Source organism: Hemitrygon akajei, chromosome 9 (genome assembly GCF_048418815.1).
Source record: "Hemitrygon akajei chromosome 9, sHemAka1.3, whole genome shotgun sequence".
Lineage (NCBI taxonomy): Eukaryota > Metazoa > Chordata > Chondrichthyes > Myliobatiformes > Dasyatidae > Hemitrygon > Hemitrygon akajei.
Window position 1 is genome coordinate 75,482,846 of NC_133132.1, and position 24,111 is coordinate 75,506,956.

At 41.6% G+C, this 24,111-nt stretch overlaps 1 protein-coding gene across 6 annotated transcripts in view; it reads right to left on the reverse strand.

Moving 5' to 3' along the window:
- ankrd6b (ankyrin repeat domain 6b) overlaps positions 1-24,111 on the reverse strand; it is a 184,907-nt gene that overhangs the window by 110,244 nt on the left and 50,552 nt on the right. The window contains exon 2 of one of the 6 annotated variants that reach the window (XM_073056377.1): positions 6,310-6,412. The exons of 4 other annotated variants lie outside the window; for them this stretch is intronic. The gene's annotated coding sequence lies outside the window, so the exon portion shown is untranslated. Of the gene's footprint in view, positions 1-6,309; positions 6,413-11,246; positions 11,416-24,111 lie in introns of those variants that run through there. One more of the 6 variants, XM_073056379.1, reaches the window with a different exon arrangement.

Consider the following 24,111-nt stretch of genomic DNA (forward strand, 5'->3'; position numbering starts at 1 on the left):
GGTCAATACTCCCCAATGCCATTAGGCTTTACAATTCAACCGCCAGGACTTAAGAACTTTTTAAAAGCTATTATTAATGCTTTTTGAGATAGTGATTTAGATGCATATCACATTTTTCACTGAGTTAAGTATTGTATGTAATTAGTTTTGCTACAACAAGTGTATGGGACATTGGAAAAAAAGTTGAATTTCCCCATGGGGATGAATAAAGTATCTATCTATCTATCTATCTATATGACCAAGCTTTGTGCTGATATTCACAGGGATCACATTAATAACTTTCACGCGGGTAGCTGTGGAGATAGATAATGTCAAAGAGAACTTGGATTAGTATCAGAAAGGAAAGAATTCCCTGAGTTATGATAGAATACCGGATATTGACAAAACCAAGATTACATTTAACTAGTATGAATACTTGACGGGCTGAATGCCCTCCATCCCTGCTGTAACTATTATGTAACACTGAACTTAGTTGGGCTATCTGCTGACTCACAAACAAAAAGCTTGGTAAATGCTTTGCTTGATTCCTGTAGCAGAAACCAGCTGAGAAACACAACTCAGTTCTCAGCTGCAAGACCCTTTCAAAGAGGTAACTAAAGCGACAGGTGAAGATAGGGCAGTGGATGCTGTCTATATAGACATGGCCTCACATGACAGGCTGATCTGGAACATGAGGTACCACAGGGTTCAGGGTGAGCTAGTGAAGTGGATTCAAAATTGGCTCATGGTAGGAAGCGAAGATTGACGGCTCAACGGCAATACTCCGATAGAGGCCTGTGACTAGTGGGGAGCCCTGGGGGTCAGTGTTGGGAGCTCTGTTGTTCATTATTGTTGTAAATGATTTGGATTTGAAAATACATGGCACAATTGGCAAGTTTCCTATGATACCAAAATTAAGAGGTCTTGTTGATAGTGAAGCAGGTTACAATGAATTGCAAAGGGAATTCGATCAATTAGAGAGAGGGGCAGAGGAATGGCAAATGGATTTCAACTTAGTTAAATGTGAGGAGATGCATTTTGGACATTCCAATCCGGGTAAGACCTATACAGAGAATGACGTAGCAATGACAAGTGCTGGGGATCAGAGGCCTCCAAGTACAAGTGAACCGTTCACAGAAAGAGACCATACAAATAGAACGAGTGGCGAAGCATGCTGACTTTCATCAGTCAGGACACCCGGTTTAGGAACATGTACATCACGCTGCAGCTATACAAATTGTTACACTGCACTTGGAGTAGTGTGTACAGTTCTGTTCACCGTGTAATAGGAAAGATATCGCCAAGCTGGAGATACTGGCTGGTCCCACTATATTTTTACTCCCTGGAGTGTACAGAGTGATGGGTGACCTCACAGAAACTTAACAAAACATGAGGGGTATGAATCAGGAGGACAGTCTCCTAGACAGGGGAAGGCAAAACTAGAGGGAAAAGACAGAAGAGACGAGAGATTTAAAAGATGCTCTTTACACAGAATACACAGGGGAAGTGATGGAAATGGGAACAACTGCAACACTTAAGGAGCATTTGGATTGGTACATGTAGCAGAGGGCCTTGGTGGGTTATGGGTCGAATGTGGACAACTGGGGCTAGCTTCTCTCTTCACCATTGTCACATGAACCAAGATATAGTGAAAAGCTTGTCTTGCGTGTTGTTCACATGGAGAATTCATTACGCAGAACACTGAGGTAGGACAAGGTAAAACAATACCAATAACATGGAGGTTGCTGTGGTTGGCATGGACAAGCTGGTCTCCACAGCACATTTCCATGCTCTTTTACTCTATGGCTCTACGACCCTGTGAAACGGCAAGGAAACTTAAATAACATTTAAAGTATGAATTATTTCAAATAAACTCATGAATTTTAAAATGTTTAAAATTCTAGCACTTCCCTTAGAACCTATGACTCCAACAATCATTCTCCAATATTGAAACCTCTGGGAAGATGTTCCTGGAGCAGCAACACACACAACAGGACTAAACAGCTACAGATTGTTCAGGCAGATGAATTCTGCAGGACAGCACACACAAAATGCTGGAGGAACTCAGCAGGTCATGCAGCATCTGTGAAAATGAATGAACATTTGACGTTTCGGGCAGAGACCTTTCTTCAGGACTGAGAAAGAAGGGGGAAGCAGCCACAACAGAAAGGTGGGGAGGGGAAGGAGGCTAGATGGAAGGTGATAGGTGAAGTCAGGTGCGTGGGATAATTAGGACCTCTTCTGGGGGAGAAAGAGACAGGTTGCACTTGAATCAGAGGGGGACTAATATCCTTGTGGGCAGATTTACTAGAGCTGTTGAGAGTGGTTTAAACTAATATGGCAGGGGGGACAGGAGCCAGGATGATCGAGCTGAGGATGAGCCAGTAGGCTTACAAGTAGATGATGGGTGACATATGAATGTAAGGAATGATTGGGTACAAATATAGACAGAGCAAAGACTTAAATTGTACCACAGAGACAAAATTCAAAAGGGTGAAGAATGCAGTACTGAAGGTGCTGTATTTAAATGTGCATTGCATTCGGAATAAGTGGGCCAACTTACGGCACAATTAGAGATTGGTTGGTATGACATTGTGGGCAGTCATGGCTCAAAGAAGGCCATGGTTGAGAGCTTAACATCAAAGGATATACTTTGTATCGAAAGGTTAGGCAGGAAGGCATAGGTGGTGGTGAGACTCTGCTGGTAAGAGATGAAATTACATCTTTAGAAAGAGGTGACAAGGTCAGAGAATGCTGAATCTTTGTGGGTGGAATTAAGAAACAGCAAGGGTAAAAAGAAACATTGTGAGCCTCCAGATAGTAACTGACATATGGGATTGAGCTTGCAAATGGAGCTAGAAAAAGCATGTATAAGGGTACTCACACACAATTGTAATAGGGAACTTCACTATGCAAAGGGATTGAGAAAATTAGGTTGGTGTTGGATCGCAAATCAGGAAATTTGTTGAATGCCTACAAGATGGCTTTTTAGAGTAGCTTGTGCTTGAGCCTACTCAGGGAAAGGCTCTCTTAGATTGGGTGTTATGTAATAACTCAGATCTGATCAGGAAGCTTAATGCAAAGGAACACTTAGGAGGCAGTGATCATAATACGATTGAATTCATACTGCAATTTGAGAGGGAGAAGCATAACTCACATGTGTCAGTATCACAATGGAATAAAGGGAATTACAGAGACATGAGAGAGGAGCTTGCCCAGGTGAATTGGAGGAGATGATGGCAGAGCAGAGATGGCTGGAGTTTCTGGGAATAATTCACAAGGCAAAGGATAGACATGTCCCACAAAGGAAAAAGTTCTCAAATGGCAGGGGTAGGCAACTGCGGCTGACAAAGGAAGTTAGGGATTGCATAAAAGCCAAGGAAAGGGCATATAAGGTAGCAAAAGTGAGTGGGAAGTTGGATGATTGGGAAGCCTTTAAAATCCAACAGGATCCTAAGGTTGTCATAGCTTGGGTGGTACTGGGGATAAGCTCCCACTACCTATAAGGTGCTCCAAATGGTGTGCAACTCTAACAGCCTCTGACAACTAAGTCCAACTCTTGGCCTTCATGTGTGGCTTAGCTACTAGGCCTGGGGAAACTGTTTCCACTGACAAAAGAAGGGACAAAGGTGGACAACTGGTGCCTCAAAACCAGTTGCTTTGGGCAGCTGGGATCAACAGCTGGCTGCTACTAAAATCCAACAAAAGGCAATGAAAAAAAATCTAGAAGGGAAAAGATGAAATACGAGGGCAAACTAGCCAATAATATAAAGCAGGATACCAAAACCATTTTTCAGTTATATAAAGAGTAGATGGGAGGTGAGAGTTAATATTGGACCACTGGAAAATGATGCTGATGAGGTAGTAATGGGGGACAAAGAAATGAACTTAATGGGTACTTTGCATCTGTCTTCTCTGTGGAAGACACTAACTGTGTGCCAGAGATCTGTGAATGTCAGAGAGCAGGAGTAAGTGTCATTGCTATTACAATGGAAAAAGTGCTAGGCAAACTCAAAGGTCTTAAGGTGGATAAGTCCCCTGGACTAGATGAATTAGATCCCAGAGTCCTGAGTGAGGTTGCTGAAGAGATAGCAGATGCATTGGTCATGATCTTTCAAGAATCACTTGATTCTGGCATGGTCCTGGAGGACTGGAAGATTGCAAATGTCACTCCAATCTTTAAGAAGGGAGGAAGGCAAAAGAAAGGAACTTATATGCGAGTTAGCCTAACCTCAGTGGTTGGGAAATTGTTAGAGTCTATTACCAAGGATGAGGTTTCGGGGTACTTGGAGACTAATGATAAAATAAGTCAAAGTCAGCATGGTTTCTGTAAAGGGAAATCTTGCCTGACAAATCAATATAACTCAACATAGAATATAAAAGCAAAGAGATAATGCAGAAGTTTTATAAGACACTAGTCAGGCCACACGGAGTATTGTCAACAATTTTTGCCCCATATATCAGAAAAGATTTGTAATCATTGGAAAGAGTCCAGAGGTGGTTCACAGGATGATTCTGGGAATGAAGGGGTTAACATATGAGGAGCATTTGGCAGCTTTGGGCCTGTACTCACTGGAATTTAGAAGAATGCAGGGGGATCTTATTGAAACCTACTGAATGTTGAAAGAACTAGATAGGGTGGATGTAGAGAGGATGTTTCCTGTGGTGGGAGTATGCAGAACTAGAGGGCACAGCCTCAAAATTGAAGGGTGACCCTTTAGAACAGAGGTAAGGAGGAATTTCTTTAGGCAGAGAATAGTAAATCTGTGGAATGCTCTGCCACACACTGCATGGAGGCCAAGTCCATGCATATCTTTAAGGCGGAAGTTGATCGTTTTCTGATCGGTCAGGTCATCAAAGGATATGGTGAGAAGGCAGGTGTATGGGGTTGAGTGGGATCCGGGATCAGCCATGATGGAATGGCAGAGTAGACTCTACGGGGCGAATGGCCTAATTCTGCTCCTATGTCTTATGGAAAGGTCATCACTTTGGGCATTATATCCAACTTTGCAGAGCAGTTCATAATATGGTAAACATGGAAGCTATTATATACAGAGTGCTGACGTGCATTGCAACATTTGGCTCAGTAATTATAAAACCTGTGCATTTCATTGTTTTAACAGCATAGCCAAATTTACTTACAGTACAATTAAAAGGAAGTCACTGCACAACAGTCTTGCTATCATTTTTATTCCTACACAAGATATAATTCACGATGATCTGCATCTGACATTTTGAATAGCACTGTGATTGAAGCAATTTCAGGAACTTGAACAGTCCAAATACATATTTTCATCAACTCAGTATTTTGTGAAGCGCAGATAACAGGGAATGCATATCATCTTTTAAATGTTTTGTTCTGGCTATAGCTGAGAAATCAGAAAACATGCTATGGTTTGGAATTTAGTTTAAAGCAACCAGAAAACTTGGCACCATCGAGAGACGGTCACATCAGTCAGACTCACATAAGTATCTGGATTATGGGAATTATTTTGCCTCTAGCTGGGTTGAGGTGTAATTTGAACATTTGTTATTATAAATACCGCAACATCTGTGGGCTCTTGTGTTGCAACTTGCCTTAACAAATGACAGAACGTTAAAGCTATCAACAAAACTTCCATTACTTAAGTAATCTACAGTAGCTTTCTCAGCCATGAACAATGCTGGTAAAGCAGTATACTGAAACTATATATGCATGGAGCCTACCAGTTCTCAGTTTCTCCATCTCATCAGTTCTCCGTTCTGGAATGTCTGACTTCTGAAATATGGCCTCCCCACTACTGTGGAAAATAGGGTCCTGACTTGCATTTCCTCCATTAACTGGACTACTTCTCTCACCAACCACACTCACGCCAAGACAAAAGCTTTCCATTGGTCCACATCTTTCATCCAATCAGCCTCAGCATTGAGCTCATTTTCTACAGATGCACAGCAGAGAGTATCCTGATTGGTTGCATTACAGCCTGGAATGAAACACCAATGCCCAAGAATGAAAAAGCCTACAAATAGTAGCAGATGCAACCTAGTCTGTCACAGGAAAATCCTTCCCACCATTGAGCACGTCTAGAAGGTGTGCTGCCACAAGAAAGCAGCATCAATCATCAAGGACCCCACCATCTATGGCATTCTCTAGTCTCACTGTTGCCATTGAGAAGAGAGAAATTAGGTCCAACAGTACCAGGTTCAGAAACAGTTATTACCCTTCAACCATCAGGCTCCTGAACCAGCGTGGACACCATCACTCGCCTCAACACGGAACTGATTCCACAACATATGGACTCACTTTCAGGAATCTACAATTCATTTTCTCAGAATTATTTATTTACTTACTTGTTTATTATTAATATTCTTTGCACAGTTTGTCTTCTTTTGCACACTGGTTGTTGTCAGCCTCTGTGTGATTTATTGTGTTTCTTTATTTTACTGTGGATGCCTGCAAGAAAATGAATCTCAGAGTAGTACATAGTGACATATATGTACTCTGATAATAAATTTGCTTTGAACTTTGAATTCTTAATCACTTCAGCCAGGTGCAACAGGTTTCAGTTACTATCTACATCTCCCTCACGGCTCCCTCCCCAACAATGCCTATCAGCTTTCTGGAGGACTACTGTGACTCTCTGGTTCATTTCTCTCCTCCAACCCTTCATTGCCCCAACACTTGCCCCTTCAACCACAGAAAGTGCAACACTTGACCTTTCACCTCCTTCCTCAGCACCACTGAGGGATCAAAATAGCTCTTCCAGACCAAGTAAAGATTCACATGCACTTTTTCCATCCTTGTTTACAGCATTCATTGCAATCAATGTGGCTTCCTCAACATCAATGAGAACTAGTTTAGACTAGGTGACATTTTGCACAATGGCCATTTCAACACTCCACTGCCAGTGTGAGACCAGACAAATACTAGAACAGCACCTCAATTTTTTCTACAGACTATAAAATTGAATATTAGTTTTTAATAGTTATCGATAGAGAAATTCATACAGTGTACGCATGCATTTGATTGACTGTAAATGAACAAAACCAGCACAGACACCTAGAGTAGATAATGGACCGCCTTCATACAATGCTATTGACGACTGGATCCTCCAAATTTTCATTTGCATTGCAATATTCAAGATGATTGCCAATACCTTCAAATTCTTCACAGTTCCGAACTTGAAGTAGTGAATTAATTTCATTTTCACTCCCAGCTGTTTCTGGGATCTCCAAACCTGAATGCTTGAAACCGCAGTGAGCACACAGTTCTGAATTGTTTTACTGCTTATTTCTCGCCAATAATCAGTGACAAAAATCACTGCTTTTTGAACACAGGCGCACACAACTGACACTATTTAAAAACTGTTCAATTTAAGCATGGTGTAGCGTCTAACGGCCACATAAAGCCCCACCTTTCAATATCTGACTGGCCCAGGTTCACAAAAACTGTTACTGAGAACCAGCTTACCAAATGCCCATGACAACTTTCAATTAAGAGATTCTCAGTTCCCATGAAGGACATTGATGAATATCGCAATGTAATGACAACCTCTAAGTATCCCCTGTTCCTGCTGCTTCTAGAGACCTTTTGCCTCTGACTCAACCACAGAACTGAAGCAATGCTGCTTCTTCCCAAAATCCAATAAGAGAATGAGACAAAGGGCAAAATGTGAAAAGAAGGATAAAAAAAAATTGATACAGTGAAGGGAAAGGTTAGGAAGAAGGGAGACAGAAGGGAGAGACAGAGTGAAATGAAAAAAAAATCCAGATTACATTGTCAATGTGATTTAAGCACAAGGATATTATTTTTCCTACTGCCTTCATATCAGGCCAAAAGGGGGTAACAGCCTTGGTTCAATGCAGTTCATTTAACATTGAACAAAAGAGTGAGCTATTTGGCCTAATGTTTTCCCCAAAGACTCTTCCATCAAGAAATCTCTACTGCACTAATGCACACCAAGAATGCATTCTGGAGAGCCATGTTTCTGTACACACAATCAGAAGATGTGACCTGAAAATGTGAGGGACAGTGATCCAGCAATAATGCGAGATTGTGTCTGCCAGTGAGCTCAGACATTGATTCTCTTGGTTTCTGAAGCACCCAGCAGTAATTATGCAACTTATGTATGCTTCATGGGTACTTGCATCACTCTCACAGAAAGACAGCATCTGCTTACCACATGAAGCACTGGCACGCTGACCTGAGATGAAGAGGATCGAAATTGGAAACCCTCTTGTCAGAATCTTCTCAATTTCTACCCTGCCCATTGTTTTGCTGCATATACAAGACCATAAGATGTAGTAGCAAAATTAGGCCATTTTACCCATCGAGTTTGCTCCACCGTTTGATCGTGGGCATTTTATTTCCCCCCCACCAACCTCATTCTCCTATCTTCTCTCTACAACCATTGACACCCTTACAAATCAAGAACCTATCAACCTCTGCTTTGAAAATACCCAAAGCCTTGGCCTCCACCAATGAGGCACATATGCACAGCCATGGAAAGAACATGAATACTCCACACAAGGCAGGACCGAACCCAGGTCCCTGGAGCACAGTGCAATTACACAGATCAATCTGCTACAGAAAAGGTTGCACTTAAACTAAAAAGTCAGTAAGTAAACATTAGAAATGAAAACAGAAACATGCAGCAGGCTAGGCAGCGTCTGCGCAGAGAGAAAGGGATTTATTATTACATTTTAAAGACATATATCCAAAATAACTGGGTGTACGAAGCAATATATGTTAGTGTCATACCCAAAATGTGCTGAAAGGACCAAGTACTCTTTATCCCAAATAGATCTGATGTTCTGAGCAGTCCTGACTATTTTGTTATGGAGGGATGCCAATGTAAACCTACAACAACTCAATCTCTACCGTTGTTCTACAACTCTCACACTCCTGCAGCAGAACCGTACCAGCTATCAGCAGCTTCTACACCGCGATATTCACAAGCATACAACCAGTAAGTCAAGCAGCATTGTTGGTGGAAAGGAGATGTCAATGTTTTGAGTTGAAGTGCTGCACCAGGTCTAGAAGAGGAGAATAAGCTCTTCAACGTCATCATGCCTTGAAGAGACTTCAGAGTGAAGTAGCACAATGGAGACACAAGAGATGCAGATGCTGGAATGTGGAACAACAAATACCCTGTGGAGGGACTCAGTCCTGATGCAGGGATTAAACCCAAAACCCCAACAGATCCCTTCCTCCTATAAAATGCTACTCACAATTCCAGCCGATTTTTTGTTGCTCCGGGTTTTAACATCAGCAATCTCATTTAGCATAACAGATAACAGGGTTGAAGACTTGCTCTACACATGAAGGCCAATATTTCATTCTCAAGGCCCATTTCTTTACTAATTTTTTTTAAATGGTCTGGTAACAGGGCCAGCTGGCCCAAAGAGCCCGCATGACCCAATTACACTCATTTGACCTATTAACCCCCTAACCCATGCACTTCTGGAATGTGGGAGAAACCACAGCACCCAGTGAAAACCCACGATCACGGGGAGTACGTAAAAACTCCTTACAGGCAGCGGTGGGAATTGAACGCAGGACATTGGAACAGTAGCAGCTTTATGCAAACTGCTATGCTACCGTGCCAGCAGTGCATCTGGGGATCGTCAGCAACAGCACTGCCCAGGTATCAAAATACCTCGTTCATTGTTCATTAAAAAATACACAGTCAGAATTGGCTTTAAGTAGAGTCATTGGCTGTAACTGTCCGAAGAATGGCACATCAATATTACGTTCCTCTTTCTGGAGATGAAACCAGAGTTACTGAGCATTTTTGGTATTTTCTCACTATTACTCAGATTCACAATTTTTATTTTCAGATGTTGAATTGGGTGGATTAGATTACAAACCACTGGCATACAAGTCACATGCACAACATACGACAGAAAGGCAACCTAACTTTCTGTGATAATGACTGAAGAGAAAGGTATTGACTTGGATACTGGGGAAACTTCCTGGCCTTCTTCAAATGTCACTTGATCTCTCACACACACTTGAAGGAGGCCTCAGTTTAACATAACATATAGCCTGAAAGATGACATTTCCATTAATGCACCAGTCCAACATGCCCAGTACCACCATTATTGGCAGGAACTCATCCAAATCCAGTAGCTAAACAAGCTTTCTTATTAGATCAAAATCCTCAGCACTACACTATGTGGCTTGTTTGGTCAGTCAATTGTTTGAGACAACTACAACACCCTTCATTGAGATAAAGTCCTCACAATGGTAACTAGTGCATTGAAATAACTCCTTACAAAAGTAAAGTTCTTCAGGAGTTTTGTAAACCTGTGACTTTGCTCCGGTCGCCACTTGTTTGAGAACATGGTGGCTTTCAGCCAGAACAAAACGGATTTATTTAGTTCTGATGCGGCTGACTTGCCACTGGATTAGCAATAAATTCATCAGTGCTCCATGATGCTCCACTGCACAAGCTGCCGTCTGCATTATCTCATTGTGCATTAACTGGCTCACATCCCTCCCTTCCACACTGGAATGAAAAGGTCTGTTTTCAGATGCTTGTCCGCCCCACCCTCAAGAAAGCAAAAGATCTTGCTTACAAAAATTTCAGTACCACAGATTTTCAAAAAAACTGAGTAAACTGAAGCAATTTAAAAAGGCCCCAACAAGAACTCTGCTGATTTCTCCTATGAGCGCATCAATGGTTAAGTTGGCATTCAGCATTACAAAATTGGACTAAAATACACAAAAAATCACATTGTAGGTCAACGTGCACAGCAGGAGATTTTCAGCACCTAACTGAAATGTGTTCTGGCAGCGGTTTGAACCCATAATACTGCATTGTTCACTGCTCTCGACTGGCCTTTGTGCTGAACTTGCTCCCTGCCACCTGGCACATACCTCCAATTCCTAGATTTGACACAGGAAAGAAATAGTAAATATAATTAATGGAATTCTCTTTCTAGAATCTACTTCCATCAATCAATAGATCCTAGAAAAACTGCACTAATGGCTTATAACTAGCATCAGCATGTCTGTGCACGTGTGTGTGCAGCGTGCATGCACGGTTTGTTTTGACAATAAGCCTCTGAACTGCAGCTAATTTATTTTTAATTTGTTAACATTCAAGATGTTTGTGGAGTCTGAAACAAGAGCCCGCCTAAGCAGGAGGTCAAGTATTGTTCAGCAGAGAAGGAGGGACTGCGAGGGAAGCCTTGCCCCGTCCTGTCGTCGTTCTATGATCTGAACACACTGGTTATCATCCATTTAACATGACTGGAAAGGGTAAAGTACAACTAGTACTTACAGTCACAGCTTCTCCAGCATAGCAAACAGCCATTCACATCTGAACATCCAGGCTTATTCCACAGCGACCGCAAGGAAGGGACCCATACGATCAGAAGACCTCAACCTAACATGTCTCTTTCACAGCGGACAGCCACAATGCATTGCTTACCAAGAACTCCCACTGGTACGACTGTCACATCCATTTACATATCAATTGCAGCTTCATGAGAGCCCAACTCAATGAAGAGTGAAGGCTGCAAAAACAGCTTTAGCCAGCTAAGTCTACTCAAGACAACTTTCCAGCATCTGCGACTCGAGTGTGTACACAAAGTGATGACGTTTATTTGAAACTCCAGCCAGCACCCATTTGCAATCTTTGAGCTTCTCATTAGTTAATCCAACGAAGCCCGAACCTGAGTCAGAAAAGCTTTAAAAGGGCCAGTCGCAAACGGAAAATCTGCAGATGCTGGAAACCCAAGCAACGTACACAAAGTGCTGGAGGAACGCAGCAGGCCAGGCCGCATCTATGGAACAAACAGTACAGTTGACGTTTTGGCCAAAACCCTTCAGCAGGAAGGGGCTGGGTTAGAGCTTAAAGTGTGGTTCATTCTGTCCTATTGGAACCAAGTGCTGCAGTACTGTCCACAGCTGAGGTGATACACTGTACATCGGCTTTATTACTTCAGTTTGGCCTGAGCCATGTTCCCTCTAAACTGTGCGCATGTGCGCGCACACATTTTTCAACCAGCGCACAAAGGAAATTAATGTGCACACAAAAGGTTAGCTACCTAAAATAATGTAGTAATAAATATACTTATTGAAAATAATCTTCTAGCTAAATGTTTCTGTTAACTAGTTAGTCAGTTTTTCAAATACCACAATGCACGTCACTAATTTACGTCACCTCACCTTTCCTGTTCCGGTTTGTACAGCTGCATCATGGCGGCAGCCATCTTTGGCGGACAGTGTTCATATCGTAAAGTTTACAAAGATCTGTTTCAAATCCTGTAGATAGCTTACTAAGTTTTTATTGAAAAAAATATTGATTCACTATGTCGGATTCAAAAGAAGCGAAGGGCATGAAGCGCAAAGGAACTGCAAATTTGTTTAAAGTCGAATGGCTTAACAAAATATTAGAAACTGCTACACCGAAAGCTCATGAGGTCATGAACGTTCAGCTACGAGAAATATTTATGTATGATTCGGAAACTGGAGTTTTCTGTTTGTATTGTCCTGATGCGAAAGTTGTGGTAGAGAATTTGCTAGTGGAAAGAAGTGGGATGATATTTGGAAACTTGACTTTCTGATGCGTCATTTGGCAAATAAATCACATCTGGATGGTGTACAAAAGCTCAGGCAACAGAACCCGTCATTACCTGTTGCAGGAGCACTACGCATGTTATGGTTAAGTGCTGATGAGCAAGAGCGAAAACGATCAACCCCAGAGGAGATCGAAGTCTAAAATGTCTAAAACATCATGATTTTCCAGCTGAAAATACTGTTAAGTTAGACAGTTTAATGATTTCAAATTTTCCATGCAAGAAAAAATTAAATCCAAACTGATTTCAAACTTTTGCTCAAATGGTGGCATTTGTACTTCAAAATGAACAGTTTTGCGACCTTGCACAGTTGATGGACATTGGGGGAACCTTTCTTGCGTCTAGTGTGGACTGTGAGCGAGGTTTTAGCCTAATGAATCAACTCAAAAACAAGCTGCGAAACCGTTTAGGTGACTGTCATTTGGATATGTTAATGAGAATCAAAAGCTATCAATTGGATGTAAGTTTTTAGTCCAGAAAGAGTTTACAAAGAATGGGTAAATGCCAAAGACAGGACAGAGAGAAAATAACTGAGTGACTTAAATATGTATGTTATTTTGTTATCCTGTGCAGTTTTATGTCAAATATTTTGTAAACCTACATAAACTGTGCCATGGGCATTCAGTGCGCACATACCTTTGTCACAGGAAAGAAAATTGCACAACGTAAGATTTTTGCGCACACTGACTACTAAAAATTAGAGGGAACATTGCCCCCGAGTCTCCTTTCATCTTGAATGCAGATTTCTGATAATAAAACCATCTTAGCCTTCAAGCTCTTTGTGGTTTCTCTCAGATGGGCTCAGACGATGCTACCCGATCTGCTGAATGTTGATTTTGATTGCTATTTCTAGCATCTTTGAGAGCTTGTGTACAGTCTGGTTATCTATCACAGTTTGTAACTCAGATGTAATGGCCACCACTTATGGGGAAGTTGAATGATACCAAAGTAATTAAATACTTGTGAAATTTTAAGTTATGTCATATCAAAACTTCCATTCATGCCACAGTGGACACTCACCAACATGCTCACTGACAGAACTGCTCTACAACAGATGCTATAGCATCTGTCACGCACCTAACCCTGACATACCTAGAAAACAAGGACACTTATGAACGAATTCTGTTTCTGGACTTCAGTTCAGCATTTACCACAATTGTCCTACAGACCATGGTGAGCAAACTCCTACTCCTCGGTCTAAATACACCACCGTGCAACTGGGTGTTGGACTTCCCAACCAACAGACCTCAGATAGTCAGTATGCACAGACACTCCTCCCTCCACACTGTACTCAACATGGGGCCCACCGCTGTACACTCTGCTCATATGTGACTGCATGGCTGATCACATCGTCAAGTTCGCTGATCAACAGCAAAGATGGGACAACTTAGAGAGAGGCGGTGGAAGAGCTTGAGGCCAGGTGCCAGGCAAATAACTTCTTCCTCAATATCAACAAGACAAAGGAGATGGTTACAGACTTCAGGATAATCCACACACACACCCCCTTCACATCGGTGGCACAGCAGTGGAAGCTGCCAGCAGTTTCAAACTCCTGTGAGTGCGCATCTCACACAACCTCTCGTAGGCCCAGAACACATCCTCCACTGTCAAGAAAGCTCCTCACTGCCTCTTTCTGAGGAGGTTGGAGTGAGCTGGATTATGCACATTAATACTCACGACCTTCGACAGATGCACAGTAGAGAGCACCCTAACATGCTCTGTGGTGGACAGGGGACTGGCCAATGCACCTATCTATCCACAATCAAGGACTTATATACGAAAAGGTGCCGGAAAGCAGGCAGCAATATCTTGAAGGATCCTACTCACCCTGCTTATGAACTGCTTGTCCCATTCCCATTAGGGAAGAGGCTGTGCAGTATCCACGCCAGGACCACTATACTCAAAAGCGGTTACTTCCCCCAAAATGTCAGGCCGATCAACACCTCCACCCATTAACCTACCCACCACCACCACCACTACATCCACATCAGCCCCTCAGCACCTGTCATCTCCCTCCCCCCCCCCCCCCCCCCACATTACAGGACCTATCATATTTTATGCTTATTGCTTTTTTAAATGCTACATTGGATCCGGAAAAACAACCATTTTGTTCTCCTTTACACTCGTGCACCGAAGACTGACAAACACAATCTCAAGCCTTGAATCTTCTGATTCAGGGAAGCACACTGGCCGAGAAGTTCTTTGGCATCAAGGCCCAACTGCCGCTCTTCTGTTGAGCACTGGAGGCCCAACATATCAGGTGCACTGCTGTAGGCCTTGCCCATTCATGCTGAACCTTTTGTACATATGGTGCGCTGAAAGAGGGAAGTGTAAAAGCAAGGGGAAAAATAAAGAAATAGTTGCCTGGAAGGAGAATCAAGCTCATCTGCGGGGAGAGGTGGTTAGTGTGATTGGCAACTGTCAGGTTGGTGATATGGATGAGGTTTGTGGAGGGTTGAGAGCAGTAGTTGCTAAGGGTAAATAATGGTGGAAGGGTAAACAGGTTAAAGGAGAAATTATCTCAGCCACATTCCTAGTACTGGGCTCAGCAGCCTACAAACATGCCATAGCACATTCACAAGGATCTTCATGGATTAACAAGGCAGGAATGGAGGATGTGAAGGAAAGTCACAGACATCACAGAACTTGCAATAATTTCTTCTTTATAATTCATCATCTTTTATTAAATTGGAATTGTATCACATAGTATACAATTACGTTTTCCTGTCCTGGTGCAGCACAACTTTCATCGTGGGGGTGGGGTGCAATGTTCCCATGTTCCCACTAAGGTGTGCATACACAAAGGGATGAAAACTGCGCACAAATAGTTATCACCCCCTACTTCGTTGTCATGTTAAGTATGTCTCACGATTGTGCACAATCACATTTCCTTTTCTGGTTTCTGATGAGGATGTGGTGAACTAGATATACCTGTCTGACTGCTCCTGTGGCTCCTCCCACAGACCCTGCTGACTGCTCCTGTGGCTCCTCCCACAGACCCTGCTGACTGCTCCTGTGGCTCCTCCCACAGAACCCTGTATAAAGGCGACTGTGGGCTGCTGCTCTCGCTCATTTTCCCCAGGATGTAGTGTTGTTTATTCTTCCAGTCAATAAAAGCCGATATCTCGCTTCCTAAGTCTCAGCGTGAGTTATTGATGGTGCATCAGAGGACAGTGTTGACAATGTGGAGTTTGTGAAGATTTGTCTGCAGATTTTAGAACTGGCTTATTTATACTGCTTTTATTGAAGAAATTATTGATTCACTGTTGAATTCCTAAGAAGCAAAGGGCGTGAAGCACAAAAGAACTGCTAGTTCATTTAAAGTGGAATGGCTTAATTAAACAGTAGAATCTGCTACACCAAAAGCTCATGAGGTCAGCAACGTGCAGCTACAAGAAATATTTATGTACAATAACCTGCGTGTATTGTCATGATGCAAAAGTTGCCAGAGAATTTGCAAGTGGGAAGAAGTGGAGTGATATTTGGAAGCTTGACTTTTTAAAGTGTCATTTAGCAAGCAAATCACATATGGACAGTGTGCAAAAGCTCCAGCAAGAAAATCCTTCATTACCCGCTACAGGCCTGCTATGTACGTTTTGTGAGAGTGCAGAAAAACGAGAGCGAAAACGATCAAACTCGATATATAAAATTCAGTGTGCACATGTTGTTATCACCGGGCAAAAAATTGCACAGCATAGGATTTTTGCACACCCTGATCATTACAAATTAGAGGGAACATTGGTGGGGGTCTAGATAATACTCTCTCAAACTCACATGGCTTCACATAGAACAGGAATGAACTATCCCTACCACAAAATAAAGGCTTTTCAACAATCACCTCAAAGACAAGATGATGGATGGCAAATCAAAATACTTAGATGTCAGAAAAATGAAATTTAAAATTAAAATCTACTGGAAATACTCATAAGTTCAAAATTAATGAATACTTAGTAATTTTCCTTTGGAGATGTTAGATAACAAATCAGTTTATCCTATTTGTACTTCCCCTAAATGAGTCTCTAGTTGTTACTTTCCCCATTACTATCTTCTAGCATTGTTGCAGATGTAATCTCACTTGCTTTCCACCTTCTCACAAGCTTTCACTTTACTTCTCTCTTCCCTACTTCGTGTTCACTGCATTTTAAAACCTCTTTATCCATAACCTTTCCCAGTACTGATGGGAAGAACAATGGCAAGAAATCTCAGCCCGTACTACACGTCTTTTCTTGGAGGCTCCGTAGAAAATAATGGTTCTCTTCCCTGGTCAGCTCTATTTTCTTCCCTGTAGACCTGTGCATTGCAATGTGCACGTCAGAAACAAGCCAGCAATCGGATCATACAGCAGCTGAATTTACTCTTCCACTGGATTTGCCATTAGCTGATAACCGGAGCATAACCAGCCCCAATGGAAGTTTAAAGATAAAAGTAAATTTATTAACAAAGTACATAGATGTCCCCATAGATTTCTTGCAGGCATTTGCAGTAAATACAAGAAACACAATAGAATCAATGAAAGACCTCACCCAACAGGACTGACAAACAACCAATGTCTAAAAGACAAGAAAATGTGAAAATACAAAATGGTGGGGAGTGAGGGGTGGATGGATGAGCTGGCAAGCAATAAATAATCAGAACATGAGATAAAGAGTCCTTGAAAGTGAATGCACAGGATCTGGGAACAGTTCAGTGATGGGGGAGAGTGAAAATGAGTGAAGTTATCCCTACTGGTTCAAGAGCCTGTTGGTTGAGGGGTATTAACTGTTCCTGAACCTGGTGGTGTGGGATCCTGAGGTTCCTGTGCCCCTTTCCCGGTGGCAGCAGTGAGAATAGAGCATGGCCTGGATGGTGGGGGTCCTTGACAACAGATGCTGCGTTCCTGCGACAAAGTTCTGTGTTGATGTGCTCAATGGTGGAGAACGCTTTACCCATGTTGGACTGAGCCATACCCATTACTCTTTGAAGGATTTTCCATTCCAAGGACATTGGTATTCTCATACTAGAACAAATGCAACCATAATGCAGTTAATATACTCTCCACCACATATCTATAGAGGTTTGTCAAAGTTTTAGATGACATGCCATATATCTTTACAAACTCTGAAGTAAGTAGAGGCGCTGCCGTGCTTTCTTCATTATGACACTTGCATGCTGGATCCAGGTCAGATCTTCTGTAATAACACTCAGCACTTTAAAACTGCTGACCCTTTCCACCTCTGGACTCCCAATAAGGACTGGCTCATGGTCTCCAGTTCCCTCCTCCTGATGTCAATTGGTCTTGCTGACATTGAGTGAGAGGTTGTTGCTGTGGCACCGCTCAGCCAGATTATCAGTCTCCCTCCCATATGCTGATTTGTCACCACATCTGATTTGCCCAAAAACAGTGGTGGTGTCAGTCAACTAAATATGGTATTGGATCAGTGCTTAGCCTCACAGTCATATGCATAATGTAAGTACAGCAGACAGCCTGGTGGTGTACCTGTGCTGATGGAGATTGTGGAGGAAATGCTGTTGCCAATCCAAACTGACTGGGTTCAGCAAGTGAGGAAAGAGAGGATATAGTTACACAAGGAGGTATTCAGGCCAATGTTGTGAAGTTTATTGATTAGCTCTGAGGGATGATAGTATTGAAGGCCAAGTTGTAGTCATTGGAGAGCTTCCTAGTGTACCCGCCTTCACAGTCCCGATGTTCCAGGGTTGAGTGAAGGGCGAATGAAATGGCATCTGCTGTTGGCCTGTTGTGACGGTAGGCAAATTGGAGTAGATCCAAGTCACTCCAATCCAAGGCTGGAGACACTCCATTGCTTCACATTAAGTGAAGTTGACATACCTCCATTCATTTGAAAGGGATTACTGACTTTGACTGGAAAGGTAAGCTACTTCCTTAATTTGCTTATATTTTTAATTAGTTCTAATGCTCCACGATAGTTTAACAGAACATTATTCTGTTGCTATTTAGCTTTTTAAATTGTTTAAAAAATAATTTTCAGTTATTTATATGCTTGTGAACTGCTTCCTGTAGTGTATTTAATAATATTGTACATATTAAGTAATATTGTATATATTGTTTGATTAAGCATTCCTTGTTGTTTGCATAATTCATTATGGATTATATGTAAAACGTAGGTGAATGGCATGTATCATATGTGTGCATCTCATGAAAAGAAAAGAAAATTAAGCACACAAAGCATCCCTGGCTCCCGTATTTTTCTTTCAATTAACTTCTAGAGTTTCAAAACATAAATTTCCAAACGTCTGATTATCAGAAACTGTCAAGAGTCCATCACTGGTGAGGATAATTACTTTAATTATAGTTATTTCAAGCTGCAAAAAGTCTGGAAGTGGTATCTTTTGAAAGAGCTTTATGCTATCGAATTTCATTCACAACAGTTTCAGCAACCCTGTTGATAGTTCATCCTTTACTGCCCCTTCCCTCTGCTCACTTCGAAGATATTAGTTGTTGGGGAGCACAGGCTGATTGGTGTAGTTTTACTCCAGAACCATTTATACAAACATCTGAACTCAGTGACTTAACAATAACTTAAAAGATATCAAACCACCAAAAAAAAGTCAGCATTGCAAAAATAGAATCTCCCTGAGGAGATACAGTTGGCCCTCCTTATCCACGAGGGATTGGTTCCGGGACCCCTCGCAGATGCTCAAGTCCCTTATTCAACCTGTATCAATGCAGTGGACCTTAGGACCCAGCGGAACCCAAGACTTTATTTAACCTGTCTCAATGCAGTGGAGCGGGAGTAAGGAGTGCTCGTGATCGACATACGACTGGAGATCGGAGGATCAGCCGTTGTAGGTAGGCCAAGACCCTCGGACCTACCTGGAGAATACCTGAGGAGGAAGGTAAAGCTGCGCAAGCATGGGTGACGTCAGCGGCGAGCGCGGGCTTTAAAAAGCGACCCACTTTCAGGAGCGGGCAGCGGAGTGCGCAGGAGCAGAGTGCTGGGCTTTGGCTCAGCGGGCTTTGGCACAAGAGGTCTTCGACAAGAAGCCTGTTTTTCATTTATTCTGACTAATCTAGGATCAGGTAATGGGGAAGACAGTTAGAGCAGTGGTGTGCTCCGTATGCAGTATGTGGGAGGTCAGGGTCAACACAGTTGTCCCTGATGACCACACCTGCAATAGGTGCATCCAGCTGCAGCTCCTATCAGACCGAGTTAGGGAATTGGAGCAGGAGCTGGATGAACTACGGATCATTCAGGAGGCAGAGGCAGAGATAGATAAGAGTTATCGGGAGGTAGTCACACCGAAAAGACAGGAGGTAGGCAAATGGGTGACAGTCAAGAGAGGCAGGGGGAACAGACAGAGAGAGAAGAGCACCCCTGTGGCCGTTCCCATCAAAAATAAGTATACCGTTTTGGATATTGTTGGTGGGGATGACCTACCAGGAACAAGCTGCAGTGGTCCTGTTTCTGGCACTGAGGTTGGAACCTCGACTAGGAAGGGGAGGAGGGAAGAGAACAGAGCGGTATTGATAGGAGATTCTATAGTCAGGGGGGCGGATAGGAGGTTTTGTGGGGAAGATCGGGAGTCTCGGATGGTATGTTGCTTCCCTGGTGCCGGGGTCCGAGACATCTCAGATCGGGTGCAGGTTATTCTCGAGAGGGAGGGCAAGAATCCAGATGTTGTGGTCCATGTAGGGACCAATGACATGGGTAGGATGAGTGAGGGGGTCCTGCGTAGGGAGTTCAGGGAGTTAGGTGCGAAGCTGAAGAGCAGGACATCCAGGGTAACAATCTCAGGATTGCTACCCGTGCCACGTGCGAGTGAGGCAAGGAACAGAAGGATTATAAAGATTAATACGTGGCTGAGAGCTGGCCAAAGTTGACTGGATGGATAGCCTAGCAGAAAAGACAGTGGAACAGCAATGGCAGGTATTCTTGGGAATAATGCACAAGGTGCAAAATCAGTTCATCCCCCAGAGAAGGAAGGATTCAAAGGGGGGAAAGGGGCCACAGTGGTTGACAAAGGAAGTCAGAGATTGCATAGCATTAAAAAAAAGGAAATATGACAGAGCCAAGGTGAGTGGGAGGACAGATGATTGGGAAGTTTTTAAGGAACAACAGAACTTAACTAAAAAGACAATATGGGGAGAAAAAATGAGGTACGAACGCAAGCTAGCCAGGAATATAAAGGAAGATAGCAAAAGCTTTTTTAGGTATGTGAAGAGAAAGAAGATAGTTAAGAACAATGTTGGGCCCTTGAAGAATGAATTGGGTGAAATTGTTATGGGAAACAGAGAAATGGCAGAAGAATTTAATGAGTACTTTAGATCTGTTTTCACTAAGGAAGACACAAGCAATCTCCCAGATGTATGGATGGGCCAAGGACATAGGGTAACAGAGGAAATGAAACAGATTGACATTCAGAAGGAAACGGTGATGAGAAGACTGATGTAAATCTGTGCAAGATTTTTCATTGATCTCAATCTTAGGATCTTCACTTCCTTTTTCGTTATTTAAAATGAATAAACAGATAACTAATCCCATAGTCAAGTATACATTACGAATTTGGTTTCAATTTCGTAAATTTTTTGGCTTGAATAAGTTTATGCTGTCATGTCCTATAGTATCTAACTACTTCTTTCGGCCATCTATAGATCAAGCTTTTCTATTATGGAAAACAAAAGGTATAACATGTTTTCGTGATCTGTTTTTGGATGATAACATTATGTCCTTTGAACAGCTATCTAATAAATATAATTTACCTAAAACCCATTTTTTTAGATATTTGCAAGTCAGAAATTTTCTGTATAATGAATTAAAATCTTTTTCGAAAGAATGTCCATTGGACATTACAGAAAGAATTTTAGCCCTCAATCCTTGTCAAAAGGGTTTAGTAGCTATCATTTATAATATGATTATGAGTGTACAGCCAGATGTATCAGAAAAAATTAAGAAGGAATGGCAAGAAGAATTGCATTGTCCTATATCTACTGAGCAATGGGAAAAAATTTTGTCATTGGTAAATTCGTCCTCTATTTGTGCTAAACATGCCCTAATACAATTTAAGGTTGTACATAGAGCTCACATGTCTAAAGATAAACTTGCTCGATTTTATTCTTATGTTAATTCAACCTGTGACAGATGTCATTCTGATGTTGCTTCATTGACTCATATGTTTTGGTCTTGTCCTTGTTTACAAAATTATTGGAAAGATATTTTTAATATTATTTCAAGAGTTTTAAATATCAATTTCCAACCACATCCTTTTACTGCAATTTTTGGTTTACCAATGATAGATAATAATCGTCTATCCGCTTCATCTCAACGATTGATTGCATTTGTTACACTAATGGCTAGAAGATCTATTTTACTGAATTGGAAAGAAATTAACCCTCCAACTGTACTTCAGTAGTTTTCTCAAACTATTTCTTGTTTGAGTTTAGAAAAAATTAGAAGTGTGGTTTTTGATTCTTCAGTTAAATTTGAGGAAACTTGGAGACCATTTATTCAACATTTTCATATGAGTTAAATGGTGTGATCCTAAACCTTACTGTTATTATCCTTAATTATTTGGATGGAGGTTCGGAGTTATCGGCACTACTGTATGTATTTAACATTATGCAATTGCCCATGTTGGTTAGTTTTTTTTAAAGTTTTCTTTTAGTTTTTTTGGGTTTTTTTTTTCTCTTTTTCGATTCTTTTACATTAATACTATGAGTTTGGGAGGCTTTATATATTGATTATTACATATCTGATTGTCCATTTAAACTATTAATTATGTACTCTCAAACGTTTTGTATCCATATTTCACTTATGTTTTTCTTAAAATTAATAAAAAGATTTAAAAAGAAAAGGAGGGCCAACTGTATAGCCAGTTCAGTAAGAACAAATTCTTCTTCACTGAAATTTTCCAATCTACTTATTAATTCTATGATTTCATCAGATAAGTGAGAATAGAAAACTGCTGGGTTATAGCCTTAAACTGACAAAAATACTCATTTCTGCTTACAGAATTAATAATGACCAATTCTTTTATCCATTGTCTCAAAACTTTATAACTGATGTGTAAGGTGCTCCTATATTCATAATAATGCAGTAATATTTTACTGGATGTGTTAAATCTACACTAGCTGTTGGCAGAGCAACATTATTGCACTAAAGCCTACATGACCACCGAATACACTTAAAATCTCAATGGCTGCGACACACTTAGGGTCAGAGAGAGGCTGGAGGTGCTGTATCAATGCAAATCGCCTAGGGTTACAAGACACAAGAGCTAGACAAGTCACAGAGTCCATAAGCCTGTTCAAGAAATCATAGTTTATCTAGCCGTAGTTCACTTCACTTCACTTTCCTGCCTGTTCTCCATAACTCTCAACTACTAAAGAGCCCAAAAATACGTCTATCTCAAATTTTGAATACATGTCAGCAACTCTACCTCCAACACATTCTGGAGAACCAAATTCCAAACGTTTACAGTTCTCAGAGAACAAACTTCTTATCTTAATCTGAACTAGCTGATCCTTCTTTTAAAATGAAACCATAGCTTCTACTTCAGGAATCCCCCACAAGGGGAACAAAATATCCTCTCCTATTAAGTAGCTCAAAAATGCTAGAACAAACATTAAAATTGTGAAACAAAAAAATCACTCGATTCATTGATCTGAGTCAAACTTCGGGCTTTCCAAACACAGACGGATAAGCTGATTAATCACAGCAGCCATTTAATTTGTGTGAAGCTGCCATGCCCAAAACGTGACAACTCACCTAATATAATGAAATTTATTCTGCATTTCTCTTGTGTCCGTAACCATACATTCAGCGATAATTATAGTCCATGAAATCACTGGCAGCTTGCCTCCTTTTGCAGTTCTCTTTTTATCTTTAGTAAAATGTGAAAAAGCAGACTACACTCTCTCCGGCACTTCCCCCACATGGTGCAGACCCTCAGAGCCTGAATGGTAAGTACTTGCAAGGTATTCAATCAAGCATCAAATCGAATCAATTTCTCACATGGTGATAATATATCTAACGAAGCATTGCTTCAATCTCCCCCACCCCCCCACACACAAGGGAACAGAAACTGTACTGTCATTTCACTCAGATCAGCTTACCGTGCACAGAGTAGACAGCAACACCAGCATTTGTCACTGCGTTTCATGGAGCACCCATCAGGACATGAAATGACCCTCACCTAGGCCATCAGACGAAGCAGAGTGTCACTGGGGTGTGGAGGCATGGAAGAATGAGCCGGCTCCTTCACCACAGCATGGTATAGCAGAGGTGACTGAAGAAAATCCAAAGATTGCAGTTACCTATCCTTTTGACTGACAATCCTAACAGCAGGCTTTTCTCAGAGATTTAAAACAAACTTAGCATCACCAATGCTTGTCAATTGCCCACACTAATATGTAGTTATAACAGAAATCCATTCACTGTAAGAACGGTTATGTTTATGGAGAGGTGCAATTGTTAAAGGAAAGTTCAACCTAGTTTTACATTTTACTAACTAGAAACAATAGGTTGATTAAATAAGTCACCTAATGCAAAATCAGGAAGCAATACAAAAACTTGTTTTAAATACACAGACTGGGCTATGACGTAGTTA